This window comes from Eriocheir sinensis, chromosome 39 (genome assembly GCF_024679095.1).
Source record: "Eriocheir sinensis breed Jianghai 21 chromosome 39, ASM2467909v1, whole genome shotgun sequence".
Taxonomy (NCBI): domain Eukaryota; kingdom Metazoa; phylum Arthropoda; class Malacostraca; order Decapoda; family Varunidae; genus Eriocheir; species Eriocheir sinensis.
The window spans coordinates 12,400,215-12,415,322 of record NC_066547.1 but is presented as its reverse complement, the minus strand read 5'-3'; the positions used below and the strand labels follow the sequence as shown (position 1 = coordinate 12,415,322).

General features: G+C 43.0%; 1 long non-coding RNA gene across 1 annotated transcript in view; it reads right to left on the bottom strand.

The window, feature by feature from the left end:
- LOC127009137 (uncharacterized) overlaps window positions 1-13,838 on the bottom strand; it is a 57,574-nt gene extending 43,736 nt beyond the window's left edge. The window contains exon 1 of the long non-coding RNA XR_007761666.1: window positions 13,783-13,838. This is a non-coding gene — a long non-coding RNA (uncharacterized LOC127009137). The remainder of the gene's footprint in view (window positions 1-13,782) is intronic.
- Between the last annotated feature and the right edge of the window lie 1,270 nt (window positions 13,839-15,108).

Sequence of the window (15,108 nt, the reverse complement as noted above, 5' to 3'; positions counted from 1 at the left end):
TTCCCTATCTTCACATTCACTCAGTTTCTCCTCCCTCTTTCCTTCCCTATCTTCACATTCACTTAGTTTCTCCTCCCTCTTTCCTTCCCTATCTTCACATTCACTTAGTTTCTCCTCCCTCTTTCCTTCCTTATCTTCGCCATTCACTCAAGTTTCTCCTGCTTCACGATTTTTCTTTTGGGCGTGAAGAAACGTTTCTCTACCGCATAAAACAAACTAGCAACGGGAGACGCATGTGAGGCGAGCTAAAGGTAAGGGACGCAGCGCTAAAGGAATGCTAAAGAAGATGTGAGGAGGATGAAGAGTAAATCCAACATCAGAACAATTATAAAGAACATCAACCAAACAACTCCACACTCCTACTGTCTCTCCTCTTCTTCCCACCATATCTTCTCCACTAATCCACTTCCTTCTCTGCTATACCTTTGATTTGAAAAGTGTGTGTGCTGGAAGACATAGCGGGAGGAGGAGGAGGAGGATGCTGGGACGAGATGAGGAAGGCGCGAGATGGGAGCGAGATGGAGGCTTAGAAACAGATATAAGGAAAGGAAATGGGAAAGTTGGCGGCGTGGGAGAAACATAAATGAGAAACCTCGCAAACACACACACACACACAAACACAAACACAAACACACACACACACACACACTCACACACACGCCACCCCCCTCCCTCACACACATACATACTGACATCACACCCCGACACACGGATCAAACCTGGCTTAAACGCTAACTCTAAAACTAAATCTTTACCTGCGAAGTGCGAGACCTTAATTAGCACCTCAAATATTTTCCGTGAGAATATGACGCCGCGAGGGACTGAGGAGGGCAGGTAACTAGGGAGGAGATAGACAGGTAGACAGGTAGACAGATGGACAGGTGCATGGATACCAACGTCATAATGTATTTCTGACTTCCTTTTCTGCTTAATTTGTGCTTTTGGCGAAGAACAATAAGTCTTATTTTTTTTATTTTTTTTGCAACAAAGGAGACAGCTCAAGGGCACAAAAAAGGAAACAATAAAAAAGCCCGCTACTCGCTGCTCCTAAGAAGAATCCAAAGAGGTGGCCGAAAGAGGGGTCAGGTGGCCGAAAGAGGGGTCAAATTTAGTACCCTCATCATTGTTCGTTATGGTTTTCACTGTTAGTATAAAATTGAGACCCACATCATAAATATTAAGGCCAGTTCCACAATTCGACACCTTGAGTTCGTAAGCTCGCCAACCAATTATAAAACACCACGAAAATGTCTTAGTATAAAATGTTTGGTGATGATACAAAAGTTAAGAAATTTGTGAAAGCTATACAGTGAAATTTCTGGCTAGTATCAGAGTCGAAAACTTTTACCACTACAGAGTGAATGGTGGCGATCGGGAAGGAAAGAGGGAGGAGAAACTAAGTGAATGATGAAGATAGGAAAGGAAAGAGGAGCACGTGAAACAAATGAATAATGTGGAAGACAGAGGAGAAGGAGAGTGGAAGAACAAAGGAAGGGTGGAAGAGGAAATGAATGAAGACGGTAAAGTGAATAGTGTGAAGGAAGGGAAGAAAAGAGGAACACGTTAAGTAAATGAATAATGTGGAAGACAGCAGGGAAGGAGAGTGGAAAAACAAAGGAAGGGTGGAAGAGGAAATGAATGAAGACGGTAAAGTGAATAGTGTGAAGGAAGGGAAGAAAAGAGGAACACGTTAAGTAAATGAATAATGTGGAAGACAGTAGGGAAGGAGAGTGGAAGAACAAAGGAAGGGTGGAAGAGGAAATGAATGAAGACGGTAAAGTGAATAGTGTGAAGGAAGGGAAGAAAAGAGGAACACGTTAAGTAAATGAAAAATGTCGAAGGGGGAGCAAGAGAGTGTAAAAGCTAAGGAAGTGTGGAAGAGGAAATGAATGAAGACGGGCGAGGAGGAGGATAAATGTTGGGTGGACTAATAGCTTGGTTTTGGTCGCTTACAAAGATACTAAATGAAAAAAAATAATAGTATGTGATTCCAGGAGGCGAGAAAGTGGCAAGAGGTTTGATATGCTCCGAGACGAATCAAACTTCCACATCACGAGAACCAAGGCAAAGAATATTCATGGATTCCTCCTTTACTATTACTTAAAGCCGATAGATGGCGTTGGCGTAGGCGAGCAAGTGTGTATGTGTGTGCGTGTGCGTGTTGATGCTTTGATATGTGTGAAGCAAGTGGTGGTGGTGGTGGTGGTGGTGGGAGGCTGATGTGTTTATGATTGCGGGTTGTTTTTGCATCTGTGGTGGTGGTGGTGGTAAACGGTGTGATGGTATCGGATTGTAGGGGAATGTTTTTGTTGTGTTGGTGGCTTTGGTGATGGTGGTGAGGGTGGTGGTGATACTAGCTGGTTAGGTTAGGTTAGGTTAGGAAGGTTGGGTTAGGTAGGTTAGGTTAGGAAGGTTAGGTTAGGTAGGTTAGGTCAGGTTAGGGAGGTTAGGTTAGGTAAGGAAGGTTAGGTTAGGTTAGGAAAGTTAAGTTAGGTTAGGTAGGTTAGGTTAGGTTAGGAAGGTTAGGTTAGGTTAGGTTAGGTAGGTTAGGTTAGGTTAGGTAGGTTAGGTTAGGTTAGGTAAGAAAGGTTAGGTTAGGTTAGGAAGGTTAGGTTAGGTTGTAATGTCTTGCTGTTTCATGTTATTGGTAAGGGTCAGTGATAGCTATTATTGGTAGTGTTGGAAGTATTATGAGATGGTGATAGTTATTGGTATTATAATATTTGGTTTCTCATGGAAGATTTGCGTTCTTTAGTGATATGTGTGTATTGTAATTTTTTTATAACAACAAAGGAGACAGCTCAAGGGCACACAAAAAAAGGAAACAATAATAAAAAAAAAAAATCCCGCTACTCGCTGTTCCTAAAAAGAATCTAAAGAGGTGGCCGAAAGAGAGGTCAATTTCGGGAGGAGAGGTGTTCTGATATCCTCCCCTTGGTTCTACTATCTGCGTGTCTGTTTTTCAATATGACTCTTTGCATCTGTGTGTGTGTCTGTCTGTGCATGTCTTTATCTGCCTATGTCTGTCTGTTTTCTGCATGTTAGTCTGTCTGTATACATATGCCAGTCTGTCTGCCTGTCTGTATTTGTCTGTCCATCTTTCTTTATCTGTCTTTGTTTGTCTCTTTCTTCCCCTATGGCTTTTTTTTCTTGTTTGTCTTCTGTATGTACTTATCTGTCTGTCTATCTATACCTGTCTATCTGTCTCCCTGTCTGTCTGTATTTGTCTGTCTGTATCTTTCTTTATCTGTCTGTTTGTTTGTCTTTTTCCTCCTCTATTGCTTTTTGTCTAGTTTGTCTTCTGTGTGTACTTATCTGTCTGTCTATCTATACCTGTCTATCTGTCTCCCTGTCTGTCTGTATTTGTCTGTCTGTATCTTTATCTGTCTGTTTGTCTCTTTCCTCCTCTATTGCTTTTTGTCTTGTTTGTCTTCTGTGTGTACTTATCTGTCTGTCTATCTATACCTGTCTATCTGTCTCCCTGTCTGTCTGTATTTGTCTGTCTGTATCTTTATCTGTCTGTTTGTCTCTTTCCTCCTCTATTGCTTTTTGTCTTGTTTGTCTTCTGTATGTACTTATCTGTCTGTCTATCTATACCTGTCTATCTGTCTCCCTGTCTGTCTGTATTTGTCTGTCTGTATCTTTATCTGTCTGTTTGTCTCTTTCCTCCTCTATTGCTTTTTGTCTTGTTTGTCTTCTGTATGTACTTATCTGTCTGTCTATCTATACCTGTCTATCTGTCTCCCTGTCTGTCTGTATTTGTCTGTCTGTATCTTTATCTGTCTGTCTGTCTCTTTCCTCCTCTATTGCTTTTTGTTTTGTTTGTTTTCTGTATGTCTGTCTGTCTCTCACCAATCCTAACAACCTGTATCAGCTGTATTAGTCTAGCCAACATTTTATCTTCCTCCTCGTCTGTCTCCGGAGAACCAGGAACGTCGCGTCTGGCCTTCTCTTCCTCCCTTCAACCCTCCTTCCCTGTGTCCTTTCTGCTCCCCCCTCTGAGGAAGCGCTCAAAAACCCACACTTGATTCAATCCCAGCCTCGCCATCTGTCCAATTCTCCGAGGCGGGGCAGAGAGCGTAGGTCAATTTTTACTCCATTCCCCCACAGCATATATTTCACCTCCTCGAGGGGATAGATGTGTGTGTGTGTGTGTGTGTGTGTGTGTGTGTGTGTGTGTGTGTGTGTGTGTGTGTGTGTGTGTGTGTGTGTGTGTGTGTGTTCTCCTTTTCCTCTTCGTCTCTTTCCTCAGTCTCTCCGTATCCTGTCCTGCCTGACCTTGCCTTTCGTTTCCTCCATATCTCCACTTTTTCTTCCCTCCTATTCCTCTCTACCTCCTTTCTTCCCTCTCCTCTTTCTTCCTACTTTCTTCCCTCATTCTCTCTCTCTTCCTCTTTTCTTCCCTCATTCTCTTCCTCCCTCCTTCCCTCCCTCTTTTCTTCCCTGATTTTCTTCCTCCTTCTCTACCTTCCTCCTTTCTTTCCTCCTCTTTTCCCTCCTTCTCTTCCTTCCCTCCCTCGTTCCTTTCTTTCCTCCTCTTTTCCCTCTTCTCTGTATCTTCTTCCTTTCTTCCCCCCTTCTCTTCCTTCCCTTCCTCGTTCCTTTTTTCCCCCTTTTCTCGCTCCCTCATACTCCATATCTACGACACTTTCACTTATTCCTCCTATTCCTACTTTTATTTATTTATCTCTATGTGTGTGTCCTTCCTACCCTCGTCTGTTTCCCAGCCTTTCCATATCCTTTGTTGGTTGATCTTGCTTTTCGTTTTCTTCATATCCACGGCAACTTCAATAGATTCTTCCTTTTCCTTAGTATTATTTTTTTAACCTTCTCGTGGAAATGTATATCTGTATCCTTTTCCCCTTTCTGTATCTTTTCTATCCTCTCCGTATCCTATTATGCCTAATCTTACTTTTCGTTCTTTATTTTTTCACAGCTTCCTCCTTTTCCAATATTTTGTTTTACCTCCTCGTGGGTATGTCTGGTTGTCTTCTTTTTCCCCTCCAGTTCTCCTCCTCACCCTCTCCGTATCCTATATTGCCTGACATTGCTTCTCGCTTCCTCCATATACACGACAAATTCTCTGATTCCTCCATTTTCTTAGTTGTGTTTAACCTCCTCGGGGTATGAATGTAAGTATGAATGTCCCTCTTGTTTCCTTTTCATCTCCCTTTTCCAGCCTGACCTTGCTTCTCGCTTCCTCCATATACACGACAAATTCTCTGATTCTTCCATTTTCTTTGTTGTGTCTAACCTCCTCGGCGTATGAATGTAAGTAAGAATGTCCCTCTTTTTCCCTGTTCATCTCCCTTTCCCAGCCTCTCCGTATCCTATGTTGCCTGACCTTGCTTCTCGCTTCCTCCATATCCACGGCAATTTCACTGATTCTTTCTTTTCCTTAGTTTCGTGGAAGGAGAGGCATGTGTTTCCATCCGTCTCTTGCACAACCATTGCCATCCTTCCTCTCGCAAGCCTCCACCGCCTTATATACGTTCCTCTGTGCCTTGCTCTTCCTCAAAGTTTCCCTCGTAAACATGACTTTTGTTCCATGTATGGGTTTTATGATCCCTGCACTTGTCTTGTTCTTTTTCCCATATATTTCGCGGCTTCCTTCCCTTTCCTCCCCGCCCGCTCGCCTGGCCATTACCGTATCCCACACCGTACATATTTCAAGGCCCACACACACTCACTACACTACACTCCCCCTCCCCCTACACACGACTCCACGCTTTACCCAATACCCTTTACTCTATACTCACAAGGCGTTTGGTTTGTATATCTCTATTCTCTCTATCCCACTCCTACGAACTCCTCCATGCTTTCTCCCTCACTTCTCTCTTGATACACACACACACTACCTTGTCTCAGTCATATTCTTAAAAAATCATGGTATATATAAGGTTTTCGTAGTGGTTGTGGGTATCTCCATGAGCAGTTTTAGGTTAAGATTCGTTTTAGTACCGTGCCAGTCTCTTCTCTTAGTGTAATTTTCACCATCTTTGTCACTCGCTCCTACGTTTTCTTTTTACACTACAAACACAAACGTTATTTCTTCTCGTCTACCTCTTCATTTAGCCTTTCTATCTCCTCCCCATACACTCATCTCCTCTTCTCTCATCACATTTCCGTCACTTTGTTTAATTCTCAACTATTTCTTCTCTCCCTCTCCTTACAGTTCAAGCACAAACATTTTTTTCTTCTTTTCTTCTACCTCTTCCTACATCCTTTATATCTCCTTCCCATTCACTCATTCTCTCTTCTCTCATCACATTTATATCTCCTTCCCATACACTCATTCTCTCCTCTTCTCTCATCACATTTACGTCACTTTGTTTAATTTTCAACTCTATTTCCTAACAACTCTATTTCTCCCTCTCCTTACAGTTCAAGCACAAACATTTTCTCTTTTCGTCTAACTGTTCCTTTATCCTTTATATCTCCTTCCCATTCACTCATTCTCTCTTCTCTCATCACATTTCCGTCACATGTTTAATTTCTCAACTATTTCTTCCCCAGCAACTCTCTTTCTCCCTCTCCTCACAGTTCTTTCTCCTCTCCTTACAGTTCAAGCACAAACATTTTCTCTTTTCGTCTACCTCCTCCTTTAGTCTTTATATCTCCTTCCTACTCATTCTCTCCTCTTCTCTCATCACATTCCCGTCACATTGTTTAAATTCTCAACTCTCTCTAAGACCTCCTTTCTCCCTCTCCTTACCCTTCAGGAGGAGAAATATACGCTGACTTTTATTTCAGGGGGACGTGTACTCTGTGTGTGGGGTGGGTGGGAGGAGGGAGGGGGAGGAGGGGGGCTGTGGTGTGTTTTGGAGGGTGAGGGAAGCGTGGTTGTGTGTGTGGAGGAGTTATTGTGTTGTGAGTGGGGGTGGGTGAGGGAGGGGGTTGTTTGTGGGGGGGGAAGGGGTGTTATTTTGTCTGTGCTTGTCTGTATGTGAGAGGATAGACAAGTATACAGACGTACAGACAGAGACAGACAGAGAGACAGACAAACAGAGACAGACAGACACAGACAAGTACACAGACGGACAGACAGACAGACAAACAGAGACAGACGGACACAGACAAGTACACAGACGTACAGACACAGACAGACAGACGGACAAACAGAGACAGACAGACACAGACAAGTACACAGACGGACAGACAGAGACAGACAGACAGACAGACAAACAGAGACAGACGGACACAGACGTACAGACAGAGACAGACAGACAGACTGACAAACAGAGACAGACAGACACAGACAAGTACACAGACTGACAGACAAACAAAGACTGACAAACATAAACAGAAAGACAAAGAAGAAGCTTAGAAAGACAGATACAGGCGAAGGAGACAGTCAGAAAAATAGGAGAAAGAGAGGAATAGAAGGAAAAACAAGAAACACAGACAAGGACCGAAGGATGGGAGCAAATAGGAATAAACTAAGGACAGAAAACAACAGGCAAAGAACAAGATCAAACAAAAGACAAGGAAGGAGGAAGCGAAGAGGAAGAGGGAGGGAGAAGCGAAGAGAGAGGAGAAAGGCTTGTAGAGAGAAAGGGAGGGAGAGGTAAGACAGAGGAAAGAGAAGAAAGAGGGAGGGAAGAGAGGAAAGAAAGTGGGAGAGAGAAGAGGAGAGAGAGGGACAAGAAACAGAAAGGGCGGGAGAGGGAGAAAGAAGAGGAAAGAGAGAGAGGAGAGGAAAGAGGGAGGGAGGGAGGAGAAGGAAGAGAGAGGGAGGGAGGAGAGAAAAAAGAGAGAAAAAGAGGAAAGGAAAGAGGGGGAATGAGGAGAATAAAGAGAATTGTAGGGAGGAGAGGAAAGAGAGAGAGGGAGGAAGGAGAGGAAAGAAGGAAGAAGAGGAAAGAAAGAGGGAAGGAGGAGAGAGGAAAGAGAGGGAGTGGATGAAAGAGGTTGGAAGGCATATAGCGAAACAGAGAAAGGGAAGTGTAGAAGAGAGGAAAGGAGGTGAAAAGAGAGAGAAAGGGAGAGAGGATAAGAAAGAGAGAGAAAGGAAGGGAGGAGAGGAAAGAGAGAAGAAGGAGAAAAGGGAATGAAGAGCACAGAGGTGGATGACATACATACATACAGACATACATACAGACAGACAGAGAGGAGACAGACTGGAGAAGGAAAGATGGATTTGAAATTGAATCTTCGGCCTCAACTCAGTGGATTAGCGGCCGTGCGCCAGGTAGAGGCTTGTGACACACCTGCCTGCCTCCCCTCCCCCTCCCCTCCCTTCACTTTCCTTCTCTCCCCTTACCTGTCTTCTTCGCTTCCCATCACTTTCCATATTCTCCCCTCACCGTTCGTCCATCCCCATCACTGCTCAAATATCCAATCCAGTAATACCCCTTCACTTCCCCCTTCCATCTCTTTCCCCTCACTTCACTTTAACCCACTTCACCCTCACTCTGTATCTTAAGCCACAATCCATTCTCATTCGTATGCTATTTCCGTCCTTCTTGACCTATTCTGTCACTCTTCTTCCTTCCCCTGCTTGCACCTTTGATTGAGTGATTGATTGATCGGGGTGTTCCATCATGGCGCCGCAAATACCTTGGTTCTAACCCAGATTTAGCACTATTCTTCCCGCTGCCGATGACAACGAGCAGCATGATCCAAGCAAGGAGACAATACAAACACTCGTCTGCGACAGAACAGGCTGGGGCCGACCATCAGGCCCCACCGAGAAGGCCTACCGGCGCCATAGACAATACGTAAACATGACATCAAGTGAGAAAAAAAACTGTAATCGCAACATCTAGCGAGAGAAAACAACATCGCTGATATCCCGACAAACACTCTAATGAGAGAAAACCATACAAACAAATAAAGCGGGAACTTGATTCATGTATCACTCAACAAGCATTAAAAGCAAAGCGACAGAAAAAAAAAACAAAAAAACGTGGAGATCGGAGCCATAAAGTCCGTATATTAATACTGTTGAACGAAAGGTGTTGACGCTATAAAATTTAACGAACGGACTCATTAGTTTGGGGCCAAATTAAGGTTTGACGTACGACCCGAACTTTGAAAATCAAACGCAGTATCCCATAATTTCTGAAACGCAAATAGCAACGATCTCCAAATTAGTTAGTCTCTATCTATCTATCTCTTTCTCTCTCGTACATTCTCTCTCTCTCTCTCTCTCTCTCTCTCTCTCTCTCTCTCTCTCTCTCTCTCTCTCTCTCTCTCTCTCTCCCCCTCTAGCATTTCATAATTTAAAAGTATACAGGAACGGAATGATTACAAAAAAGTATAAAAAACATGTTTCCGGAATTTCCTCCTCCAGCACAAGACTTAATTGGGCGGCCAGACACACGGCTTCAAGGGCGAGGCTGATCCAGAGTGTTGAGGAGGAGGTGGAGGTGGTGATGGAGTGGCCGTAGCGAGGGGCACTTGAGGGAGGGAGAGAGTGGAGAGAGGATGGGAGGGTGAGAGGGGAGGGAGGGACTAATTTTGACGAGTATAAAAACTGAAAACAGAGAAAAAAAGACGAGTATAAAAAACAGAGGTTACAAAGAAAGAGTATATATATGAAGAGGAGAAAGAATGGGAAATACAGAAAGAGGGAGAGGTGGGAGGGGATGAGAAAGAACGAGTATTAGAAGTAAATAATAAAAGGCACAGAAGGAAAAGGAAAAGAGGAAAACAGGACGGGTATGAGAGGGAACGAAGAGAAAGAACGGAAAGACATAGGAAGGGAAGGGTAGAGAGAGGGGGTTAGGGAAAACGAGAATAACAAGTAAAAAAGAAAAAGAGCGGAGAGAAACAACTGAGGATGGGAGGTAAGAAAGGTATTAGGAAAGGGGAATATAAGAGGTAAACAGGATAATTCACAGAGGCACAAAATAAAGAAAGTGAATGGAGGATTACAACATAGGATTATAACAAGTAACAAGAGAAAGAAAGGAAAGACAAAAAGAAGTGGGGGGTGACAGATGTTAGAAAGAACGAGTATAAGAATTAAAAACAGAGAAAATGTGGAATGAAGAGGTAAAAAGATAATTCACAGAGGACCAGAAGAAAGCAAGTAAAAAAAGAGAAAGAAAGACAAAAAGAAGTGGGGGGTGACAGATGTTAGAAAGAACGAGTATAAGAATTAAAAACAGAGAAAATGTGGAGAAACAGATGGAAGAGTGCAAGAGGAGGGGTTTAAAAGGAGGAGTAGAAGAGGTGAAAGGAACAGCACTTGGAGACAGAAGGAAGGAATAGAGAGCGTGATCAGAAGATAAAAATGAGAACAGGAGGACACAAGGAAGGGAAGGAGGAACATAAAAAAGTGAGAAGAAACGGGTAAGGAAAGGAAAGACAAGAAGATTATGAAAATGCAAGGCGGAAAACAAGGCGGGAAGAAAAATGGGGAAAAAGAGAGTGAAGAAACAGACAATACAAAGAGAGGAGAAGGAACAGAGGGGAAGGAGGAGAAGAGTAGAAGTATGCAAACAAAAAAGAGAAAGAGCGAGAAAGGAGGATAGGGAGGAAAGGCAAAATCATAAGAAGAAAGATAAAGGGAGGAACAGGGAAAGTAAAGGAAGGAAGGAGAAAATTAGGGGCATGTGAAGGGAAGAAGAGAGAACAAGGAAAAAAAAGAAAAAAGAAGAGTTAGAAGAAATATAAGATAGAGAAGGAGATATTAAGGGAGGAGGGGAAGGAGGTGAAGAATACGTGCAGGAAGAAGAGAGAACACAGTGGAAAGAAAGGAAGAAATGAAAGGAAAAAGAAAATGGAAATATGGAAGGAAATATATGGGAGGAAGGAAAGGAAGAGATAAAGAGTTTGTACAGGAAAAAATGAAAATACAAACGAAGCAAAAGAAGGGAAAGCCGAATGATACAATGACTGTAAAAAGGAATAAAGATATATGGAAAGAAAAAGGGAGAGTGGAACGAGATATGAAAGAAGAAAACAAAGAAAGAGAAGATAGAAGGAAGGCAGGGAAGATAATGGTAAAGGATGTAAAGAAAGAGAGGCAATAAATGACAAGGTGAAAGGTAAGACAAGATGAATGTAAGGGAAGAAAGAAAGAAAAAGAAGAAAAGTTATGCGAAAGAGGAAGAAGGAAAATGGAGAAATACACAAAAGACCATGATAACAGGAAGAGCAAATGGCGTGAAATGAATGAATGGAAGTAGAAACGAAAAGAAATAGATAAGTGAGGGAGAAATTAGTTGCTTGAGGTCGGGAAGAATGATGGGAATTAAGAGGAGGGAAGAGAAGTGGAAGAACGCGAGGTATCTGCAAGAGAGATGGAGAAATAAAAAAAAAGAAATATATGGTAGTGAGGGAAGCAAGGAAAGATAAATGAGGTTGTAAACAGTAAAGAGAGGGAAGAAGTAAAGGAGAGTGACGCACTTTACTGGAAGGCGGGAAAGGAGGAGGAGGAAGAGGAGGGAAAAAATAAATCATAACACTTTAGACACGTTAAGACATCAAATGCGTGGAGATAAAGACATTTTCAGACATTAAGTGATGCATTGTTTCTCTATATGCTTATGTCTATTTTTATTTTTATTTCTTTTAACCTCTTTCTATATTTTTTCATCTCTCGTTTTTTATCACTTTTGTATCTTTTTATTTATTGTATCTTTTCATTACTTTATCTTTTTATCTTTTTATCCTTATTCTTCTCTCCTTTTATCTTCCTCCAAACACATTGCTCTCGACTTCTCCTCTCAGCTTTCCCTCCATCCCTCTCCTATTACTCCTTCACCCCTCAGCCTTTCCTACTCTTCCTCCTACGCCTTTCCCTTTACTAATACTAGCCCAATGCCTCCTCCTCCTCCTCCTCCTCCTCCTCCTCCTTCCATCACACGGCAGCTGTAACGCAATCAGACAACTTTCCCTTTCCCTCACCTCCCACCTGACGCAATGACCTGGAACGGGGAATTATGAATATTGAGGATGAACACGCAAAGGATGACGATGAGGCATAGGAGAACCCAGCGAAGCGAGGACGAGGACGAGGATTGCGACTCTCTCTCTCTCTCTCTCTCTCTCTCTCTCTCTCTCTCTCTCTCTCTCTCTCTCTCTCTCTCTCTGGCTGGCCCTTGTAAACAACTTTCCAGCTTGTTTACTCCTTCCTCCTCGGCGGACTGTGATGCTGAGTTATTATAGTGAGTGTGTGTGTGTGTGTGTGTGTGTGTGTGTGTGTGTGTTTGGTAGGTAGGTAGGTATGGTAAGAGGTAGACAGGTAGGAAGGTAGGTTGGTATAGAGGTGAATAGGTAAGCTCAGGTGAATTGCTAGGAAGATCAAAGGGCAGGTGGGCGAGTTTACAGGTAGGTTGGCAGGTAAGGAAGCAAATAAGCAGACACCTGTGAGTCCCTTTAACATCACAGAGGCGGCGGCTATTTCAAGCGAAGTGGACATCATCTAAAATAAGTACTGCGTCGGAAAATAATGATAAACAAACAAAATAACGTTAAGACTGACTTGGTATCTCTTTCTCCTCCTCCTCCTTCTCTTTCTTTTACTCTTCTACTTCTCTTTCTCCTCCTCCGCCAAATACTAGGTTAAAACAAAGATAGATAAATAATATAACGATAAATCTGTCGACTTCTTCTCTTCCTCTTATTTCTTTTCTCTTTTTCTCTTCAACTTTTCCTCTTCTTTCTTGTATTCGTCTACTCCTTCTCCTCCTCCGCACAAATACAAGGTAAAACTATGATGATAAATAAACAAAAATAATACTAACACTGTCCTAACTTCTCCTCCTCCTCTTTCTGCTCTCGGTCTCGTCAGCCAATCAGAACTTTTCCTCTTTCAGTGTGAGCCGCGCTGCTACTGGCCGGCGGATGAGCAAGAGAAACTGTTTGCCTCGGGAACGCTTGGTGCACACGCAAAGCAGCGCCGCGTCAGCAAGCAGCGAGGCGGGAAGGGATCTGAGCGCCTCGAAAACGAATCCAAACAAAAGAAGAAACAAAACGCTACTTTTTCTACGTCTTCTCGGGATGTTGTGGGGCTCGAGGGAGTGTGTGTAGGAGTCGATTATTGGAGACACGATCCACATAGTTCCCGAGGCATAGGTAGAGATGGTTGGTTACTTGCATTACACTTTTTTTACAGGAGAAGAGGAGGGTATCAAGACACCTCTCCTCCCGAAATTAACCTCTCTTTCGGCCACCTCTTTTGTTTCTTTTTTAGGAGCAGCGAGTAGTGGGCTTTTTTTATTATTGTTTCCTTTTTTGTGCCCTTGAGCTGTCTTATTTGTTGTAAAAAGAAAAAAAAATCGGGTAAAAAGGAGGAAACAGTTATGTCCGCTGGTGGTGTTTCTGCAAATAGTGGACAAAGCAGCCGGAAGGTGGTAAAAATTGGGTGGAGAGATGTCTTGTTAGTCGCCTGTTGAAAGCGTTTAAGCCGTAGGCAGAAGGAAACACAGACGAAGGAAGGCTGTTTCAAGTAGCGCCGCCATCTTCATATCAGATTAGAACATGAGTGGCATGTCCCCCATAATAAAGAAATCAACAATATGCCTTTCAGATAAGCGTACGCGTGTGATGATTTACTCGAAACACATTATCAACAAAAGAGAACAACTATTTTTCTTTCCCGAGGAGCATTCAGCACAGCAACCTTTCACTTACCAATTGGTGGGGATGTCACGTTGATATTAGTCTTTTTTTATAGTTAACAAAACCAGTACAAATATATAAACGCAATGCAAATGGCAGTAATAAAATGAAAAACAGAAAGCCTAAACAAAAAGTCACAACACCTGCGAATTGTAGAAGTCTAGGCAGGCAGAGGACAAGGCGGAGAGATGAAGTTTGAGCATTTACCTGAGAGAGGTGGATAACGTTCGGAAAGGCCTCTGAAGGTGACGAAAGCACATACCTGGAAAAAAGAGAAGAAAAAAATAATAGCATACACGTAAAGAATGACGACAATCTTCAACAACATCTACAAAAAAAACGTGAAATTCCGATACTCCAAAAAAAAGGAAGAAGATATCGGACTGGCATTTGTTCCACCTGACATCACGGGAAGGGAGGTGGCGGGGGGAGGGAGGGAGGGAGGGGGCTGACCTTCCTAAGAATCAAGTTTTTAACAACGAAACTTAGTACGGATACTTCTTTGTAATCAAGAAAGGAGGGAAGTCTGACCTCTCGGACTCGGACTCGGACACTCTCTCTCTCTCTCTCTCTCTCTCTCTCTCTCTCTCTCTCTCTCTCTCTCTCTCTCTCTCTCTCTCTCTCTCTCTCTCTCTCTCTCTCTCTCTCTCTCTCTCTCTCTCTCTCTCTCTCTCTCGTCAGTTAATCAAACAAACCATCGTCTTACAAATCCTTCTCGGTCCCTTACGGTGCAATACATAAAGCAAAGTTGAAAGAAAAGGAAAACCCAACATGATCTAAATTTTCCATCACAGACATGCAAAAACACCTTAAAATTGAGACATGCGCTTGGAGGTAATGGTGATGGTACTGGCGAAGGCGGTGCTGGGGATAAAAGGTAACTGACTGACTAACTGAATGAGTGGATGGGTGAATGGCAGCGACAGAGGCAGCGAGGATGACGAAGATGACTAAGTGGATGACTAGATGGGTGAATTGCAATGATAGAGGGAGCGATGGTGACGACGGTGGGTGAGTGGATAACTGACTCTGTGAATGGCAATAACAGAGACGACGAATTTGACGTGGATGGATGACTGACTACTTTGATGAGCGGCGATAGCATGAGACCGTTTGATGCCAGAGAGTATTACAGTAACGAGCATTGCCATCATAAAACTCTCGAACCTTTTAGGGGCTTACGTACACTCATTTGGCAAGGTTTTCCTAGAGATTGTGATAGTATTTCCAGGGGTAGTTTTAACAGTCTAGTAATAGTTTGGCGGGGTTTCTGCACCATGAACGTGAAAATACAACCACGAGAATCTGATTAACCTCCTTAATGGCCTTTAGAAGCGTTTGACAATACCAAACTTACATGCCCACATTTCAAAAGGCTGTGTTGATATTTCCATGGGTAGTTTAATGAGCCTAGTAATAATTTGACAAGGCTTCAACACCATGAACGTGAGAAAAACACTTATGAGAACTCGACTAACCTTCTTTGTGACCTAGCAAAATAGTAGTTGTGGAAACCGAAAGCGTCTGAGGATA